This window comes from Aquarana catesbeiana, linkage group LG12 (genome assembly GCF_042186555.1).
Source record: "Aquarana catesbeiana isolate 2022-GZ linkage group LG12, ASM4218655v1, whole genome shotgun sequence".
NCBI classification, from domain to species: domain Eukaryota; kingdom Metazoa; phylum Chordata; class Amphibia; order Anura; family Ranidae; genus Aquarana; species Aquarana catesbeiana.
In genome coordinates, this window is record NC_133335.1 from 29,616,550 (window position 1) to 29,638,422 (window position 21,873).

Here is a 21,873-nt window from a genome sequence, read left to right on the forward strand (position 1 = left end):
ACCTTGGCCGCCCATAACCCTGTTGCGAGTTTTCCTTCCTTGGATCACTTTTGGTAGGTCCTGACTAGGGTTGTCTAGATATCGATACTAGTATTGGTGCCGATACTGAGCATTTGCCCGTGTACTTGTACATGGGCAAATGCTCCGATGATTAATCTGATACCTGGACAGTCAGGGGTGATCGGTGCGGTGCTGGGGAGGAGTTGCATTCACCGATCTCCCTGTATACATTTCAATAAAGCAGCTGACAGCAGCTTCTTCTCCTCTCCCTCCCGTGGCTTTCAGCTGCTTTATTGAAATGTATACAGGGAGATTGGTGATTGTAACTCCTCCCCAGCGCCGCACCGATCACCCCCGACTTTCCCTCATATCCTCCTCCAGTGCACCTCCGTGCTCGATCAGGATGGAGAGCGGAGGAAGAAGCCAGTAAATATGTAAACTATCACTGACTCTGCTCATTCATAACTGTCACTGAGCATCGTAAACTATGTTGATCTTCAGTGCAGCTGAGGCTGCAGAGAAAGGGACTGGGGAATCTGTGTCCTCAGTCCCTTTCCCAAAAGGGAGATGTCAGGGGTCTGTTAAGCCACCCCCCCCCCCCCAACAGGGCTAAATAAAAAAAATAAAAAAAAAAAGGAAGAATTGTAACAAATATTGAAAAGGTTAAATTGTAAAAATAATAAAAAATAAAAAACACACTGAAGCCCCCCAGAAAAAAGGAAAGCATTGTAAAAAAACAAAAACAAACATTTAAATTGTAAAAAATTAAAATTGTAAAAATAATTTAAAAAAATAAACAATAAAAAACCACTGACGCAGTCCACGTGTCATCAGTGCTGCATATTAGTTCCACTGTCACATGACATTAAAAAAAAAAAAAGTATCGGTAATCGGTATCAGCGAGTACTTGATAAAAAAGTATCAGTACTTGTACTCGGTCTTAAAAAAGTGGTATCGAGACAACCCTAGTCCTGACCACTGCAGACTGGGAACATCCCACAAGAGATGCAGTTTCGGAGATACTCTAACCCAGTCCTCTAGACATTATAATTTGGCCCTTGTCAAAGCCACTCAAATCCTTATGCCTGTCCATATTTTCTGTTTTTTAAACACATCAGCTTCAGGGACAACATGCTCACTTGCTGCCAAAAGTATCTCACCCACTTTCAGATGCCATTGTAAGAAAAGCACTAATGATATTCGCTTCACCCGTCAGTGCTATGGCTGCTCAGTAAACAAAGAGTGCTGATCTAACATTACAAAAGTAGCAGAAAGAATCACTCACTTGAAGTGTAAAACAAAAGTATCCAGTTATAAGGATCTAATAACAAGCAGCTGAATCCCTCTGTGACATGAAGTGCTCATTCACATTGCATGCAGCGTTGAAATTGTGCAACTTCATTTGAAATCGCACGATTTCAAAGCCACATTTCAGTGCAACTTCAGATGCGACTTGAAAGACATCTGTGCGGCTTCATGCACATATGTCCATTTAAGTCGCACCTGAAATCGCCAAAAGTAGTGTCAACACTGATTGGAACGGTGCCATTGCCAGCAATAGGCTGCGACTTGTTGCTCCAATATGAACGAGGGCTAAAAGGAGAATTACAGCCAGACGAGCTTTGGCTGTACTTCTCCTGTGTGATCCCAGCAGTGCAGTTTGTTCTGTAGTTAGTTCTGCACTCCTGCGACCAGTTTTCAGCAGACTGAAGCCCGCTGTCGGCTGACATCACAGAGCCGGGTCCAGGATCGGGCAAGATTGTGTCAATGGAATCAGGATCCACCCACATGCCTGGACCAACACCCAGCTCAGCCTCTCAGCCTATGTCGGCAGCTCCTGCCCCCTCCACAGCACAGTGCTCCAGTGAGCGCGGGGGAGGGGAGAGCAGAGAGCCTGTGACTGACAGCAGCTCTCTGCTTAGGGAGCTCCGAGAACTGAGCGATTAGCGGTGTTCACTCGGTTCTCAGTTTTAGCCCAGGTTCCCACAAAGTGCGGGAATCAAAGCGCGCGAGTTCGGCTGAACTCACACGCTTTCATTCCCGCATGTCAGTCCAGATTTCAGCAGCGATTTCAGAGATATCTGAGGGTTTCTGCACAGATGTCAATGGAAATCGCACCCCGAAAATCGCCAAAAGTAGTACAGAAACTACTTTTGGAAATCGTTGCGGCACCGCAAATGCCACGTCGCACCGATTAGGACGGTGCCATGGCTGGCAACTGCCGCTGATTTGACAAATCGCATGTCAAATCGCACCAATGTGAACCAGGGCTTAGAGGCGCCAGGGGACAGATGCTGCATCCACCTCAGCAAATATAATTTCACAAAAACAAAAAAACCCCCATACATATCTTTTAAACAATTTTACAAAACAGCTACTTCTATCTCCCAATTCAGCAAATTCAAGGCGCTCGAGCTCCCAGCTCCGCCCACCTGCTGAAGCCAATGAGAACGCCCTTTCCTTTGCTTTGTTCTTCTATTCTCCGGTGATCTTGAGACAAATAAAATACCAATGGGTGATTTGGCCCTTTGGCTATCATTTCTCGCTCAAAAAAATAAAAAAATAAAATAAAAAAGTGGGCTGGTTCACACCCATACATATTTTAGTGCGTTTTCAGTTTTGCAGAAATGCACTACAGTCCATTTAACATGGTTTCCTATGGGTCACATTCACATTGTGCGTTTTTTTTTTTTTTGGAAAGAGCCAGGGACCAACAGGTTGTGTTTTTTTGGTTCTATAGACTTCAATTTATTGAAAAAAAAACGCAAAATGCACCTGGAATATCCATGAACTGCAACCTACATAGGAGTGAACCACAATACAGACACTTCTAATAAAGTTTGCTTTAAATGAATGTACACTCTGGGTTCTCCCATAGCTCTCTCCAACGATCACCCAGCGCCGTCTGTTGTATGCGTGGCCGACACAGACATATAACATATGGGTAATAGGAAATCTCTTCTATTGTAGAAAGCCGGAATAAGGCAGGAAAGTGAAAGTCCAATGAAAGGGAATAGGAAGAAGACCTTTACCTGCACAGACCGGAGAGGTAGAGTCCAGGACAAGGCTGCTGGGCAGTGTGTGTGCTCTGCTCTCCGATAGCCGGGGCTCTGCCGGTTCAGGTGATTTGAATAGAATGTGGAAGTTCAGGTGTAGTCAGGCAGGCGGAGCAGGTAGTGTGAGCACCAACTGTTGCCAGCTCGGCATTTTTAGCTCTTTGGACTCTCATAGCAACTAGACAAAAGGGAAGCCCCGTGCTGCGGCCAACAGAAGTGACACAATACAATGCGGCAAACCCTGGAATGTCACGAAATATGGGAACAGCGCAGAGCAGTGTGCTGCACAGAAAAAAAAAAAAAAGGCCGATCAATGGCACTTATCTCCATTTCTATAAAGGTGTGGAGACACATACAATAATACACACAATAAGGATATCAGCGGATACTTCCCATAATGCACCATTCTACAGGGTAGTAGACAGAAGGCCCTCGCCGGTGTGCCTTGGCGAGGGCCAGTTCACACCACAAAAATACACTCCAGATCTGTTCCGGAAGCGTTTCTGCAATCACTTTTAATCAAGGCTTTTTCTAGGAACTTTTTGTTTACAAGTTGAAATCAGTATTTTTTGCTAGAAAATTACTTCTAACCCCCAAACATCATGCTTTTTTTTTTTTTCAGCAAAGACCCTAGAGAATAAAATGGCGATTGTAGCATTTTTTTTATGTCACATGGTATTTGCGCAGCAGTTTTGCAAATGCAATTTTTTTTTGTGGAAAAAATGCACTTTAATGAATAAAAAAAACAAAAAAAAAAAAACACAAAAGTTACCCCAATTTTGTTGTATAATGTTAAAGATAAGGTTACGCTGAATAGATACCCAACTTGTCACGCTTTAAAATTGCGCACGCTCGACACCACAGCTAGTGAAGAAGTAGGAAAGACCTAGATTAGAATTACCGGTATATTTCAAGTGAATGAGCCCAGATATTCTTCTTTTTAAAGTATCCTGCTAACACCAGTTTGAGCACAGATCCCCCTGAACTGGAACCTCTATCCCACATTGGGGTAGTAGTTTAGTAGTATGTGTTAAGTTGTACATAGTATTCAAGTTATGGGAGGTTGCGGTAATGTGGTAACATGAGACTTGCCCCTGCGTGGGCAAATAATGTTAGGCCCCTGCGTGGGCTAGTGTTGTTTTGAATGAAACTGAAAACTCAATAAAAAAGATTTTTCAAAAAAATAAATAAATAAATTGCGCACACTCGTGGAATGGCGACAAACTACGGTACCTACAAATTTCCATAGGCAACGCTTTAGGGAGGGAGGGCGGAGCAACGTCACCTCCTGCCACCTCGGAAACCAGCCACGATACCAGGGATGTGGTTGATATCCTCAGCCATAACCCCAGTAAACCATTTGCAGACCGCAATGTGTATATACACACACGTATTGTGGTCGGCAAGTGGTTAACACATTTTTTACTTTTTTTATGCATTCCGGTGCGTTTCACATTTTACCACGTTCCAGTACAGTCCAGTGCAGGAAAATGCAGCATGTTATACTTTGTTCCCTGGAACTGGAATGCCCTGGAACTGACCACACTGGTGTGAACTATGCCAATGGAAATCATACAGTATCTCACAAAAGTGAGTACACCCCCCTCACATTTGTGTAAATATTTTATTCTATCTTTTCATGTGACAACACTGAAGAAATGACACTTTGCTACAATGTAAAGTAGTGATTGTACAGCTTGTATAACAGTGTAAATTTCCCCTCAAAATAACTCAACACACAGCCATTAATGTCTAAACCACTGGAAACAAAAGTGAGTACACCCCTAAGTGAAAATGTCCAAATTGGACCCAATTAGCCATTTTCCATCCCCGGTGTCATGTGACTCATTACGGTCACAAGGTCTCAGTGTGAATAGAGAGCAGGTGTGTTAAAGCGGAGTTCCCCCCCAAAAATGGAACTTCTGCTGTCTGGATCCCCCCCCGGTGTCACATTTGGCACCTTTCAGGAGGGAGCAGTATCCGCGGCGATCTGAGCCACATCCGGCCCCTCCTCCGTCCCCCCCCCCCGCTGTCTTCTGGGAGACACACAGGTCCCAGAAGACAGCAGGGACCACTAAAACTGGCTGACTCGCGCATATGCAGTAGGGAACCAGGCTGTGAAGCCTCAAGGCTTCACTTCTGATTTCCTTACTAGCAATGCGCGCGCCTCCACCCGGAACAGAGGGACGGGTCAGCTTTGGGTGAGGACATAGCTGCTGACTTAATTTTATTTTTTTAGCCGAAACTCCGCTTTAAAATTTGGTGTTATCGCTCCCACTCTCTCATACTGGTCACTGGAAGTTCAACATGGCACCTCATGGCAAAGAACTCTCTGAGGATCTGAAAAAAAAGAATTGTTGTTCTACATAAAGATGGCCTAGGCTATAAGAAGATTGCCAAGTCCCTGAAACTGAGCTGCAGCACAGTGGCCAAGATCATACAGCGGTTTAACAGGATAGGTTCCACTCAGAACAGGCCTCGCCATGGTCGATCAAAGAAGTTGAGTGCACGTGCTCAGCATCATATCCAGAGGTTGTCTTTGGGAAATAGATGTATGAGTGCTGCCAGCATTACTGCAGAGGTTGAAGGGGGGGGTCAGCCTGCCACACACTGCATGATCCACAAGAAAGCCCGCAAACAGTTTGCTGAAGACAAGCAGACTGAGGACATGGATTACTGGAACCATGTCCTGTGGTCTGATGAGACCAAGATAAACTTATTTGGTTCAGATGGTGTCAAGCATGTGTGGCGGCAACCAGGTGAGGAGTACAAAGACAAGTGTGTCTTGTCTACAGTCAAGCATGGTGGTGGGAGTGTCATGGTCTGGGGCTGCATGAGTGCTGCCGGAACTGGGGAGCTACAGTTCATTGAGGGAACCATGAATGCCAACATGTACTGTGACATACTGAATGAGCATGATCCCCTCCCTTCAGAGACTGGGCCGCGGGGCAGTATTCCAACATGATAACGACCCCAAACCCACCTCTAAGACCACCACTGCCTTGCTAATGAAGCTGAGGGTAAAGGAGTGATGGACTGGCCAAGCATGTCTCTAGACCTAAACCATATTAATCATCTGTGGGGCATCCTCAAAGGGAAGGTGGAGAAGCGCAAGATCTCTAACATTCACCAGCTTCATGATGTCATCATGGAGGAGTGGAAGAGGACTCCAGTGGCAGCCTGTGAAGCTCTGGTGAACTCCATACCCAAGAGGGTTAAGGCAGTGCTGGAAAATAATGGTGGCCACACAAAATATTGACACTTAGGGCCCAATTTAGACATTTTTACTTAGGGGTGTACTCACTTTTGTTGCCAGCGGTTTAGACATTAAATGGTCAAGAAGGTGGAAACAAGTGTATAGAGTACCAGTACCAGTCCACCTCACACTGGTACTCTATACACTTGTTTCCCCTTCTTGACCATGGGCATCATTTGACATTACTTTACATTATATTACTTCATTCAAACATCAGGTTCCCGATGTCTTCTTATACATGCCCTTCCCAATCGCAGCGGGAGGCTTTGCCGGGATGTCCTAGGCCCTGCATGCACCGCAACATGGCAAAGCAGCCCTATAGAATTGTCTATAATTTTCTTCCATCCCCCCCCTTATTATGTGTTTTTGTATACTTCTCACATAAATATATGTTTACTATACTGTACTATATTTCATTCACAGATATAGTTCCTGATGAAGCGGTTATGCTGCGAAACTAGTCGAAACGCCATGTCATCTGTGCATATTTTTTAGTATACTCCGTATTGTCTTTGTTTGTTGTATTAATACATTTTGCTACTTATATATATATATATATATATATATATATATATATATATATATAATCTTTTGCCTATCATTGTATATTTCCTTTTACATGTACTGAGATAGTCCGTTTGCATCTTCCCTGGTGAGTCTGGGGTTGGGGCCCTTACTCCCAAACTTCTATTCCATAGATTCAACAATGTGTTGGAAACATCCCTCAGAGATTTTGGTCCATATTGACATGATAGCGTCACGCAGTTGCTGCAGATTTGTCGGCTGCAAATCCATGATGTGAATCTACCATTCCACCACATCCCAAAGGTTCTCTATTGGATGAGATGTGGTGACTGTGGAGACCATTGGAGTACAGTGACCTCATTGTCCAGTGGCAAGATGAATGGAGCTTTGTGACATGGTGCATTATCCTGCTGGAAGGAGCAATCAGAAGATGGGTACACTGTAGTCATAAAGGGATGGACATGGTCAGCAATAATACTCAGGTAGGCCGTGGCATTTAAACGATGCTCAATAGGTACTAAGGGGCCCAAAGTGTGTCAAGAAAATATCCCCCCCACCATTACACCCCCAGCCTGAACCATTGATACAAGGCAGGATGGATCCATGTTTTCACGTTGTTTACACCAATATCTGACCCTACCGCCTGGAAGTGTTTGGGAGTTTTGCTTGCCAAACCAAATGAAGTCATTATTAAAGTGACGGCTATTAAATTATATGGCATTTTCTCATCTTGGAAGCATGCCAAGGTATTTATTCTGTAAGGAAATCACAGTACCCCCTCCAGGCAATTCCTTCATATTCCTGCCACAGTCCACACGAACCATCATTCAGGATCAGCATCGATACTTCATGTTCTCGATTGTTAATAAATGTTGTCTCACACAGATCAGCCCCCTGATGCTTCATCTCACTGTGGGAGCTGCTACATAGTTACTGTGTACAGCCTGAGTGATCATTGAGACTGGGGGCTAGACTGAGGGAAACCTTCCATGTGCCCGCAGCAGTGCAACTACATCATTCTCCCAGGTTCTACCCTTCAGACAGATCCAGAAAGACAGTCACTCTGCTGGAGCCCATAGGCTTTGTTTTTTTTTTTTGTTTTTTTAAATATAATGTGCAATGCTATTCAGCTCTTATATCTTGTTCTATATTAGAAATATAGACAGATTTGCAAAGCTACCAATAGGTCCAATAGCAAATGAATATCAGCACAGGATGTCAAAGTACTACACCTTTAAATGAAGAAATGGGATTTCACAAATTCTATACTACAGAATTCCTTTCTACTGTGCAAAGTAAAGAAGTGTAATGATTAATCAGACAAACAATAGTCATGGAGAGATTAGGATAGGAGGAGCACTGTGCCACGTCATAGAAGTACTGACTGTACAGAGCTCAGGGAAAGAATGCGACACCCGAGCACTGCAGCTTCTAGAAGCATGGCAATGGGTTGTGTGCAGCTGTAGACATATTTACAATGCCAGGCTAAATAGTGCAGCTCTCCTCCCACAGTCTGTGCCCATACAGTGCCAGGCTGAAAAGTGCAGCTCTCCTCCCACAGACTGTGCCCATACAGTGCCAGGCTAAACAGTGCAGCGCTCCTCCCGCAGTCTGTGCCCATACAGTGCCAGGCTGAACAGTGCAGCTCTCCTCCCACAGTCTGTGCCCATACAGTGCCAGGCTGAACAGTGCAGCTCTCCTCCCACAGTCTATGCCCATACAGTGCCAGGCTGAAAAGTGCAGCTCTCCTCCCACAGACTGTGCCCATACAGTGCCAGGCTAAACAGTGCAGCTCTCCTCCCGCAGTCTGTGCCCATACAGTGCCAGGCTGAACAGTGCAGCTCTCCTCCCGCAGTCTGTGCCCATACAGTGCCAGGCTGAACAGTGCAGCTCTCCTCCCACAGTCTGTGCCCATACAGTGCCAGGCTGAACAGTGCAGCTCTCCTCCCACAGTCTGTGCCCATACAGTGCAAGTTCTTCTCCAACAGTCTGTGCCCATACAATGCAAGACTGAACAGTGCAATCTCTCCTCCTGCAATCTGTGCCCATACAGTGCCAGGCAGAATAGAGCAAGCTCTCGCCCCGCAGTCTGTGCCCATACAGTGACAGGCTGAACAGTGCAGCTCTGCTCCCACAGTTTGTGCCTATACAGTGCAATCTCTCCTCCCGCAGTCTGTGCCCATACAGTGCAATCTCTCCTCCCGCAGTCTGTGCCCATACAGTGCAATCTCTCCTCCCGCAGTCTGTGCCCATACAGTGCAATCTCTCCTCCCGCAGTCTGTGCCCATACAGTGCAATCTCTCCTCCCGCAGTCTGTGCCCATACAGTGCAATCTCTCCTCCCGCAGTCTGTGCCCATACAGTGCAATCTCTCCTCCCGCAGTCTGTGCCCATACAGTGCAAGACTGAACAGTGCAATCTCTCCTCCTGCAATCTGTGCCCAAACAGTACCAGGCTGAACAGTGAAATCTCTCCTCCCGCAGTCTGTGCCCATACAGTGCCAGGCTGAATAGAGCAAGCTCTCGCCCCGCAGTCTGTGCCCATACAGTGACAGGCTGAACAGTGCAGCTCTGCTCCCACAGTTTGTGCCTATACAGTGCAATCTCTCCTCCCGCAGTCTGTGCCCATACAGTGCAATCTCTCCTCCCGCAGTCTGTGCCCATACAGTACAATCTCTCCTCCCGCAGTCTGTGCCCATACAGTACAATCTCTCCTCCCGCAGTCTGTGCCCATACAGTGCAATCTCTCCTCCCGCAGTCTGTGCCCATACAGTGCAAGTTCTTCTCCAACAGTCTGTGCCCATACAATGCAATCTCTCCTCCTGCGATCTGTGCTCATACAGTGCCGGGCTGAACAGTGCAATCTCTCCTTCTGCAATCTGTGCCCATACAGTGCCAGCTGGTCGGGTGATTTACACTGACTTGTGCCAGGGCTTGTAATAATAGATCGGTCTGAAATAGAAGAGAAAGTAACATCCTCCATGGCCCTTTGTCAGCTTTCTAGTGTTTCCTGCATCACACTTTGGGAAATCTCTAAGCTTCCGGACAATTTAAAAAGAGTAACTTCACTTTTGTTATGAAAAGAACATTCCCCTGTACATCTCTGTACATTGAAGGGATTTTACTAAACTTTATTGCAGATTCCTACCCTTTGTTACTCTGGAGAAATAGCGTTTTTTCTTTGCTGATGTGCGTGAATGAGTATGGATGGAAGTGGTTTTATAATTATCAACCAGCTGCTTCACCTGCTGGGTTCTGCCAGTTAACAACCATGCGGTGTGGGAACTGCATTCGATTTTGAACAGGAATCGCACCGCATTCCTGTTCAAATCCCATGCAATTCTTCAGCAGTGCGATTTGAGCCATATATTTTGTATGGCTCAAATCGCACTGAATCCGCACCAACTTGCAAGGACCCTTTTGTGGCCACAACAGAATCAGATTGCATAGGTGTACACACCCATGCGATTTGATTCTGCAAATCACACTGTGAACCGATCTTGGGGTGTCATTAACTTAACAAGCACATCCACAGCGGTTTGCATGAACGGGTGCGCTTTGGATGCAGTGCAAAATCTGCAGCGCATTTGCCCTACATCAGTGTGAACCGGGACTTAAGTGATACTAATCACACACGGTTTAATTTACATTGTCCCTTCTCTTTCTGTATATGGATGATGGCACTGTAATTATTTTATTTAAAAAAAACTTCTAAGTACCTTTTTTCTTAATCGATATACAGCTGTCACATGACCCAGAGCTTTCCCGGCTGTCTGCAGGGAAATAAACAGGAGGAGCTTCTAGTCCTCTTAGTGCTGGTCACAGCCTTTAGAATACAGAGTAAATAAATACCATCAACAAACTGGTTTACATTGTCATACAAATATATATTTAAAATCAAATCTTATTTTTTTGGCAATAACATGGTGTGGGAGGATTTCTGCCAGTCACAGGCTGTGTCACGCCACTCCAGCCTGTGTCTTAGAATATGAGGGAGGTGAAGCCTCCATTAATCTACATGTAATATCCCACCCCCATTGTGTTTAGCTGGTTAGTTGCACAAGTGTGAAAGCGGCCTAAGTATGACATGTTTGTTATTTTTAAAAAATTATTTTTTTTTAAATTGAATTCTTTACAATCACTTTACAGTGGATGTAAACCCTCTCCTATACCCAGTGAAGTGAATATCCTCAGATGATACACAGGGATGATACAAATCTCCTACATAAACTTTAAGATGTATATCTGCTGTCTTCATCTTTATATATTCTTTAGAAAGTGCACATAGTGTTAGATATATCTTTTTTTCCTCTTTCAGCAGTGGGAGGGGAGTCTGGGCATACACTGTGTGTGAGCTGATTGGAGGAAAGGCACCGCCCCTCCACATAGGCAGAGGAACAAAGAAACTTGCTGTACTGTGACTAGACAAGCTCTCTGCTTATCCATCTCTAAGACCCCTTGCACACTGAAGCACTGCTAAAACAACCACTAAAGTGCCAATCATTTTTGCGCTGCTTTAGCAGCACTTTTCGGGAGCTAGGAGGTCCCGTGACAATCCAAGTGTGAAAGCACCTATTCAAATGATTGGGAGGCGCTTTTCAGGCGCTATTTTTAGCGCTAAACCGCCTAAAATGGCCTCAGTGTGAAAGGGGTCTGCATTCCCTCTCCAACACAAATTTTCAGCTGCTTTTATCTTCGGTGTTGGAGAACGTCTCAGAAGTCATCATGCTGATTAACAGAGGAACGGAGCAGCAGAAAGACATGAGACTTAGGAGGTTTGGAAAGGGGCAAGTAAATACTACCAATATATGTGCCCAGGTCAGATTTCATGAATTGGGTTTACATCCACTTTAACTGATATCACCTGCAGATAGAACATTTATCTCTTTGATTTACAGATGAAGAGAAAGATACAAAAGTAATGATATGTTACATTGTATTTCTGCATCTGAGTGTTTTTGTTTTTTTTTTTTTATAAACAGGGTCAGACCGCTTTGTGGACAGCTAAACTGGCTGACCTCTGTGTACACAACAATGCCAGCTTTGCCAAAATAGTTGTTTGGCTATTAGCTGGGGGGGAGGAGCCTAGCAACCAGGGAGAGAGAGAGAGAGAGAGAGAGAGAGAGAGAGAGAGAGAGAGAGAGAGAGAGAGAGAGAGAGAGAGAGAGAGAGAGAGAGAGAGAGAGAGAGAGAGAGAGAGAGAGAGAGAGAGAGAGACTGGGTGTACTACACCTGTCCTGTGTACAATGATGACCTTATTTTGGGTGTGTATAGAATGGCCAACGTCTGCAATTAGTTCAAAGCAAATTGTTAAGAATATGTAAATATATTTGAATGTTCATTGTCTAGCTTTACAGCAACATCCCCTTCTCATAAAGTCTCTTGTTAAAAAAAATAAAAATATATAATAATAATAATAAAGTCATGGCTCTTTATTCAGCCAGCACTTCTTTCACATAATGAGATCAGAGTGACATTTCGTGCTGCAGTACTGTGCATATAAGCCGTGTGAAAATATCACCATACAGGGCAAGTCCATGAGAGTCTGTATAATGTTTAAATATGAAGCTGCAGAACCAGACCTTTAGGCCAGTGGTAGCCAAATTGTGGTCTTTTGCTAGCCTTTATCCGGGCCCTTGGGGGCAATTATCCATCCACTGACAATAATAACGGGGCATAATCCCTATTGCTGACACCAACTATGGGGCACAATTCTTTCCATTGACACCAATGAGGCACAATTCTTTCCACTGACACCAACAAAGGGGCACAATTCCTTCCATTGACATCAACAATGGGATACATTTTTCTTCTACTGACACCAACGATTGAGCACAATTCTTTCTAATGACAAACAATGGGGTGCAATTCTTTCCACTGACACCAACAATGGGGCACAATTCTTTAAATTGACACCCAACAACGGGGTACATTTCCTTTCATTGACATCAAAGATGGGGCACAATTCCATCCATTGATAACACCAATGGGGCACCAGTCCTCTTACTGACACCAATATGGCATTGTTTATTCCCACTGGATGCCAGGACAATTTCTACTCCCAATGGCCCTAGCCCAGCCCCCCAAAGTCTGAAGGACAGTAAACTGGCCCTTGGTTTAGAAAGTTTGGAAACCCCCGCTTTAGGCTATGAGCTTGCCGTCATTCAACCCCAAATCCTGGTGTCATTTAATGGAAGGGAAAAAGTACTGCTGAGGACAGCTCAAGACTTAAAGTGGGGTTCCACCCAAAAAAAAAAAAAACTACATGAAAAATTAAAAAAAAAAAATAAATAAAAAAAAATTTGGATATTTTTTTTTTTTTTACTTATCTCTAAATGCCTGTTCCTAGGGGGTCCCTCGTAGTCTGCCTCTTCCAGTGCCTGGGCTGGTGACATCACTTCCCCCTCAGCACAGGAAGGGCTCAGCTCTGCTCCCTCCCTCCTGTCAATCATCTGGGACCCATTACAGGTCCCAGGTGACTGAGCGGCCAATCACGGCGCGCGGCGCCGCTCGCGCAGTGGGTGCCAGGCTGTGAAGCCACAGCCCGGCGCCCACAGTTGCAATGCCGGCGCCGCTGAATGGAGGGGGAGACGAGCGGGGCTTCGATCCCCCGCATCGCTGGACCCAGGGACAGGTAAGTGTCCAATTAAAAGTCAGCAACTGCAGTATTTGTAGCTGCTGACTTTTAATTTTTTTTTTTTACTGGACCCCCTGGGTGGAACTCCTCTTGAAGGTGAGAATTGAAGCAAACGCTATTTTTTTTTTTTGTTAACTGTGCAGAGCTGCAAAAGCTGGAGTTTTGTTTCGAAGGGGCTTTCTAAATCCTTGAGCATTAAACCTAGCCCTGCCAAATCCCACAAAACAAATGGGATTAAAAAGGCTTTTAAACTGATAAAACCAAATGATTCCTAAGTGAATGGAATCTAGACAGATGTACCAGTTACATTCCAGGAAAAGTTCCCTACAGAAGATATCCAGGCTGCTCCAGCTTGGCAGTCACCGAGTACTTTCTAGGTAAACAAGGGAATAGAGGTCAGTTTGGTAAATGATGCCAACAGTGTTCAGCCAATGGAGGGAACGGATGTCAACATCGCACTCGTGGATCGCATATCACTCGTCAACCTTCTTCTAGCGGACATGTAAAAAGAAAGCTCTCGGGGGAGCTAAGAATGAGACGGTCATATAAAAGAGTACAGAGATCAGAAAAATAATCTACTGGCCTTTTTCTCTGAAGTCAATAGACAAAGATGGTAGAAAGTCAGAAGAATGAAAGCCAGAATGCTCTTATGTTCTTTTGTATAGAGTAGGGGGGGGTTATAACTCCATTTCTGTTTTTGCCATTTGTATCCCATCAGGGAGATTTCCCTTTACTTTGTTTCATAACCACAACTGTGAGTGGTCTTCAAAAGCTGGCCATAGATGGATCAAATCTCAGCTGGTCCAGCAGGGACCAGTCGAGATTCAATCCAATGTATGGGCAGGTTGGTTGTAGTGAAGTGGCTCGATCGACTTCAGTACAACCAGCCTATTTTTTTACATGTAATTACTGCCTGCGGCTATAGCCACCAGCAAGAAGCAATGGAGTTGGTTTACTAAAGGAAAATAGACTGTGCACTTTACAAAATGCAGTTGTACACTACAAGAGCAATTGCTCCAGAGCTTAGTAAATAAGGGGAAGCTCTACTGACTTCCATCATCCAATCACGCGCAAACAAAAATGCTGTGGTTTTTTTTGTCTGCGATTATGTATTCTTTACAAACTGAAGGTTTACCTCATTTACTAAACTCTGAAGCAACTGCAGTCTATTTGACCTCATATTATATGGTTTTGGTAAATCTGAAGACAAAAATCTGCAGAAAATCTAATAGTGTGTATGGGGCCTTAAGTTGATGCAGGGAATATCCGATTGCCTCTCGGGGGATCAGGAAGGAATTTTTCCCTTGCTGTAGGAAATTGGATTATGCTTTGCTGGGGTTTATCGTCTTCCTCTGGATCAACTGTAGGTATAGGATTGTGTATATGGGATTGTATGTTTTTTTTTTTTTGGTTTTTTTTGGTTGAACTAGATTTTTTTTTTCAACCCGACTAACTATGTAACTATAGCGCTGTGCAAGAGATTCCCTCATTAACACTGTGTTGATGGGGGAATCAAGCTACAGTATTTATTTCCCTGCAATCAATGGTTGTAGGAAAGAAAATGGCATTATCTATGGCTGAAGGAAAATTCTATTTTTGGGGTGGTTTACACTTGTGTTCAGCAGATGGCAAAGGCAGTGAATGAAAGGAAGGGTGTACACACGCATGGCCATGGCAGGAATTAAACCCCCCTGTTGCTTGTTTGGCGGGCACTACTGCCTGACAAACGTGGCCTATTCAAGTGATTGGGGCACAAAAAAAAAAAAAAAATGACATGTATTCTAATCCTTCTCCACTTTATCCAAAAGAAAAGTTTTTGCTGCAGCTTAAAGTGGTATTAAACCCAAAAGCAAACATTTATTATATTGCAGATTACCAATTCTTAGATGTGACAGCTGCATTATTTTTCTTTTTTTTTTTGGCTCTCTTTCCTTCATTTTCAACTGGTTAATAAGTCTGTCGTTTGTCAACGAGCCGTACTGCAGATGTAGCAGTTACATGGTTGAGACAAACTATTTAACGCTGGCATTGATGCTTACAATGGTCAGCTTTTCTTTATGTAATATTAAAAAAAAAAAAAAAGCACCAGGTGGCCCCGAGATATGGGGCCCCAAAGTCGGGTCACAAAATGTCATTCTGCTGCAGAAAAGTGCTTGACATTTTGCAACTTGACTTTGGGGCCCCATATCTCGGGGCCACTTGGTGCTAGGAACCCCAAATTTGGCTGTGCAAAAACAATTGAACACTACAACATATTCAAATATGGGGTTCCTAGCACCAAGTGGCCCTGAGATATGGGGCCCCAAAGTCAGGTCAGAAAATGTCATTCTCTGCTGCAGAAGTACTTGACATTTTGTGACCCGACTTCGGGGCCACTTAGTGCTAGGACCCCCAAATATGTTTTAGTGCTAGTTCCACTGTGTTAGCACACCAAATTTGGGGTTCCTAGCACCAAGTGGCCCCGAGATAAGGGGCCCCAAAATTCGGTTGCAAAATGTAATTCTCTGCTCTGCAGACGCTTCTAGATGCAAACGCGGTAAAACGCGGCTAAACGCGGCATGCAAACGCGGCAAAACGGGCGTTTCTAAATGCCGGTTTCAGCTTTTAAACACATGTGTTCAGCAGAGTTTGAACTGGCGTCTCGTGTGCATGAGGCCTAAGTGTTAGGCTCCATTCACACTTGTATGAGTTCAAAGTTGCATGGCTTTGGAGTGCAACTTTGGTGCAAACTTTGGATGGGTGCCACTTGGATACGACTTTGGCTTTGATCGATGATAATGGACAATTGTTGCATTGTATAACATTCAGGTATAACTTTCATGCAACTTCTGAGGGTTAACATTGAAGTCTATGGCCCCCAAGTTGCATGAATGTCAAACCAAAGTAGTGAATGAACTACTTTGAAGTCGCTGCGACTTTAAGTCATACATATATGAATGGGTATCATTGGAAAATATAGGGAACGACTTGTCATGCAACTTTGATGTCCAAAGTTACATGACAAGTCGCACAAGTGTGAATGGAGCCTTAGCTGGAGTCTGGTTTCAATTCGTTAGTGTATTTAAATTTGCTAGTACATTTGTAGACACTCTAATACAGGACGTGTGTTACCAGCCAGATGAAAACGGGGGGGGGACTAAGTAAAAGAAAACAAATGCAACCACCACATCTAAGGGCTCATGCACACAGGACGTTTATAAAACACCAGCACTGCTACCAGGAAAACACTTGTTACAGCGTTTAGCATTTTTACAGCTTAACAGTCTCTACCCCTAGAGGCACAGGCTGTCGTTTTTTTTTTTCTACTGCCCCTAAACACCTCTGAAAGTTTATGTGTGCATGAACACACAGGCTAACATGGAGGGGTGTTTAGAGGCGGTAAAAAAAAAAAAAAAAAAGTTCAGATGGCCCTAACAGAAGCTGTAAAAACATCCTGTGTGTGAACGAGTCCTAATGATTGGTAAGCTGCAAATGATGACATTGTGGCCCCCACAATACCGGACTTGCTAAACCCCCTCAAAACTGCAGCCTGAGGACACCAATGTATCCCTAAAATACAACAAAAAGACAGAAGAATGCACTGGGTGGGGATGGTGAAGGTCCTCTCAGTAGTACAAATATGAGGAAACAGAAAAGGAATTAGACTTTAAAGTTGAAAAGAAAAAACAAAAAAAAAAAAAAGCTATCTAATACATCAAAGTTTCAGGAAAAAGTGCAGAAAAAAGTTGACTGAAGGCAGAAAAAAAAAAAAAAAAAAAAAAAAAAAAAAAAAAAACTTCCTGCATGGTATACGAGCAACACTAGACAAAATAAAGGTCAGATTGTGCCCATCTCACTTCCGACATCAGTAACAGCACAATCTCATCTACGTGAGGAAGAGCGCAATGTAAAGGGAGGGAAGGCGCGATCACTGCACCCGTATACAGTGTTCTTTTCACAGCAAAGCAGGAAATTACAGACAGAGAGAACAATAATTATTGTAATTACCAGGACTAGATTAGGGTGAAGGTCCATGTAAACAGCTGAATACATACAGTACATACTTTATGTCCACCTTCCTCAACATAGAGGAACCCTTCAACCCAGTGGCGGCAGCTCATACGGGAAGCACCCCACCAATCCATGCGCCCGGCCCCGAATCAACATGCAGGGTGCCGGACGCATGGATTTCAATGGTTTTTTTTTTTGTTTTCTTTTTTTAAAGCACATGATTGGAGCCTGAGGCTTTCTGTTTCTCCTCTCAGCCAGTCGGGCCTCGGGTCCCAATTGGCCGGCAGGAGAAACAGGAAGCCTGAGTCCTAAGACCCGCTTGGCAGCGAGTCCTAAGTTGGCCGGGTAGAGAAGCGAGAATGCCGGGACTCGGGAGGAGATGCGGGGGGGCTCACGACCTGGATGGGGTAAGTGTGGGGCTGGCAGGGGGCCTGGTGGGCAACGGTTGAGCGTTGGGGGGCTGGGTGCTAAGCAGCGATCGAGTGCCGGGGGATGGTTGGCTCGCGCGATCAGGAAAATTGAGCACCTGCTGCCGGTGTTTCAACCCCTGGAGACAATATATGTTCTCTTACATGATTGTTCATTGATGCCACTTTATACATGTAAGTTTACACATGTGTTTATAGCGATTATTCTCTGTATCAGAAATTTTGATTCATATTATATTACAGAGATCCTTTGAGATAATCAATGGATGCCAACCCCCTGAAGAAGATTGAAATAGTTGAAACGTGTTGGGGTTTTTTTTATGGCCGGGACATCTGTGTTCATCCATGTGCACTTTTGACTATCAGTTTGTATTGCATACAGTTTTTTTATTTTTACTGGTCTTGTAGACTGTCACTTAATGTTGTCATACATTGACCCCACTTATTTAGGGGCATTTTAAGCTTCATTGTCAATAAAAAGAATTGTATTTTTAGACAAATACATTTTTACATTCTTTTGGTATCACAAGATCCCATTTCCCCCATGTGGGCTTGTATATAACCCTTCAAATAACTTTCCGCTCTCAGGGAACCCCTGTTAAAAATGATTATATCTATAACTCATAATACATTAGATTTCCCGATCAGCTGTCATGACTTCACCATAGCTCATGCACACATTGTAGGAGGCTTTTTTTTAGACAGGAGATACCATTTGACGGGTGCAAATGAATGCTATGCAAACAGCTGGGGGATACCGTAGTTGTGATATTGTGCCTCGCTGTTGTGCTGCAGGTTTACAGAGTGCTCAAGGTCTGGTTTTGTCTGTGTTGTAGGGCGGGTTTCGTGTGTTGAATGGCGGGTTTTGCCTGCGTCTAAGGGTGGGTTGCAGTACAGACAAAACCCGCCCTTCAACACACCCACACCCCGCTCTGCAACAGCGAGGCAAAATCTGACAACTACGGTGTCCCTCCGCTCTTTGATTCGCTTTCAATTCTGCCTGTGAAATGGTATCTGCCGTTGAAAAAAGCCTCCTACGATGTGCGCATGCGCTATGGTGACGTCACTCCAGCTGATCAGGAAATCAGCTGGAGTTCCCTTCCGTTCTTCGCATGCGTGGGCACTTTTCGACGGAGGGCACACATTGATAGAACACCGGCTTTACAGGTAGCTAAAAAAGATGAATGATGTCAGTGGGAACTTATCTAAGAGGCAGGAACTGCCAAATGCCCAAGGAACCCCTAGCAACTTCAGGAGGAACCCTGGTTAAGAAACCCTGATCTATGTGAACCATTATCCTTGTCACAGGAATGTTGTATTTTATCAGGTCGCACACTGTGCCATTGGCTCCCGCTGCTGCCAATCAAATGTCTTGTCGAATACAGTCCCCTATCATATAGTGTCCGCTCTGTACTGCGCAGGCGCAGTACGGAAGACAAACGAGACGCCGAAAGTCTCCGAAGTTTATCAGCTGTACACGGCGCCTGCGCTTTTATTCTTACCCTATGTCCAGGTTCATTCCCTACTATCCAAGTGGACATAGAGTTAGAATAAATAGATGCTGAGCGCAGTGAGGCTGTGCCCGAAGCGTGGCGAGCGAAGCGTGGCGAGCGAAGCGTGGCGAGCGAAGCGAGCCCGCGAGGGGCCCCTCTTACAAAGCCATCGCTAAGAAGTGCCCAAGCGCCGTGTACAGCTGATGGTCAGCTGATCAACTTTGGACACTTTCGGCATCTCCTTCTGCTCCGTACTGCGCAAGCGCTACGCCTGCGCAGTACGGGGCGGACACTATCCGATGGGAGGACAGTTCTCGTCAGAACACAAATCCAATGAAGGGGGCGGGACCGAGTCCCCCATTCTGTGTGTCTTTGGACGCAAATGCTGGACTCAGAAGCTCGCCCGCAAGGTAACCCCCTGGGAGAGCGCTTCTCCCAGGGGGTTTACCGATGGGAGGAGGAGCCGCGAGCACCGCGGGGGAACCCCAGAAGACGAGGTACGGGGCCACACTGTGCAAATGCTGGAATCGGGAGCGCGCCCGTAAGGTAACCCCCTGGGAGAGCGCTTCTCCCAGGGGGTTTACCGATGGGAGGAGCAGCTATGAGCGCCGCGGGGGAACCCCAGGAGATGAGGTTTGGGGACACACTGTGCAAAACTACACAGTGGAGGTAATTAGGATATGCTTGATATTAAAAAAAAAAAAATGAAGGTTTACAAATCACTTTAAGACAGGGCTGTGGTTACCCAAGTAACCAAGATAGTCACATAGAAATCTGTTGCCATCTGGGAGCTGTGGGCGGCTGTCTGGGGGCAATTTCGGCATCACTGGGGGGGAGGGGTGATGCACAGTTCGCCCTGCATTACTACTATCCTTGGGCCACCCAAAGGTGTCCCAGGTCTTTTATAATACTATTGTGTATACTTCAAGAAAAAAAAAATTGCCCTGTACCCTTAAAAAGTGTTCGGGTTTGGCTTGAAGAAAAGGTGGCAACCCTAGGGAGGAACCAGGGAAGGCACTATATGAGCAACTTTAAAAAGGCACGCTCCAATCAAAGGACACGAAACCAAACAATGCGGGTGAAAATCTACATACAGGTACTAATTTTGATTTGGGTAGCTGGAAACATCTGTATAGTTGTGGCATCCTCATGTTCTGATTGGTCTTGAACTAGCAAAAATACAGAAATGGTGTTCTGTGGTCCCAAGCCCCTCCCCCTTTGTAGTTGTCAGATGAGGAGCGGGGCCCTCTAGTTCCTCCTGTATTGAATTGGAACCATACGGTTTGCCCTTACATTGTAAAGCGCTGCGCAAACTGTTGGCGCTATATAAATCCTGTATAATGAGGAGGTCACATGGCACACTCGGGGACAGTATAGAACAAACCATTGCCTTTGGAAGAAAAGTGCTTTTATGAGCAACATTTTAAACTTCATGAACTCACCCCAAGTGATTTCATGGTCATAAATGTTCTATCACAACGTCATGCATCTCGACGCATGCAGAAAAATACTACTAATCGCGGCCTCGGCGTACAACGTGCGGACTTTACGAGTGCCTCGCAGAGAGTTTCCGTCTCTTTAAATAGAAGCTGCCAGGCCAGTTTGCTGCTTTACACGGCAGGGCCATAATCACTGTGGAATTCTTGCAATCCGACCTGCTTGATGTACAAATGTCAATTAGATGTGAATCACAAGCCTTGTAGGACCGGCTCCCCCGCTACTTCCAGCCTCCCTCGGGCAGACATTGATGGTAGAAATATGTGTTGTGCGGCGCTGTCGTTATGTACCAAGGCAGATTACATCTCCAATAACTAGTCAAATGGGGCGACAATACTGCAGCTTTATTCCTCATGCTTCAGCAGCCAAGGACTCTCCAAAAACCTTTGTGACAGATAAAAAAAAAAAAAAGGGGGAACATTTCTCCCCTTATTTTATTGCTTGAAAGTCAGCTGCCCGAAAATAATGATGAATTTATGTAAAAATGTTTCTTTTAATTTTTATGTTATATTATTGTTACCATTCATGGTTTCATTATCCAGCAGCTGGAGGTTAGATTTGTGTGTGCTTTGTTTCCAATTGGGCTCTCATGGATTAAATATGGAATTTAAAACAGCAATCAAGTCTGCGTTTTCAATTTGCCATTTATTTTTATCTTTATTCATTCCTGCATTTTATTGTAAATACTTAATCCGTTTATTATTAAATTAAAAAAAAAAAAGTTTTGCCTCATCCATTTTATTAAGATCTGCTTCCGTTCTATTTAATATCTCTATATTATTATTGGATATAATTGAATATAAGTTCTTCGGTTTAGAATGAATTTTGTTATGACTTTATTTACATATAGACCGACTTTCATGCAGTCTCTGCATTAAGGGAATAAACGCTCCTCTGACTGTCCTACCCAGAGCCGGCATTCCTGGGCACTGCGGGATCCTGGGGGGCAGGGACATTGGGGGAGGGGATTTGTGTTGGAGGGGGGAATTTGAG

At 44.7% G+C, this 21,873-nt stretch overlaps 1 protein-coding gene across 2 annotated transcripts in view; it reads right to left on the reverse strand.

The window, feature by feature from the left end:
* The window catches only part of OSBPL2 (oxysterol binding protein like 2), a 196,433-nt gene that overhangs the window by 120,906 nt on the left and 53,654 nt on the right, over positions 1–21,873 (reverse strand). Inside the window, exon 1 of one of the 2 annotated variants that reach the window (XM_073607518.1) lies at positions 3,033–3,164. The exons of the other annotated variant lie outside the window; for it this stretch is intronic. The gene's annotated coding sequence lies outside the window, so the exon portion shown is untranslated. Of the gene's footprint in view, positions 1–3,032; positions 3,165–21,873 lie in introns of those variants that run through there. 2 annotated transcript variants of the gene reach the window in all.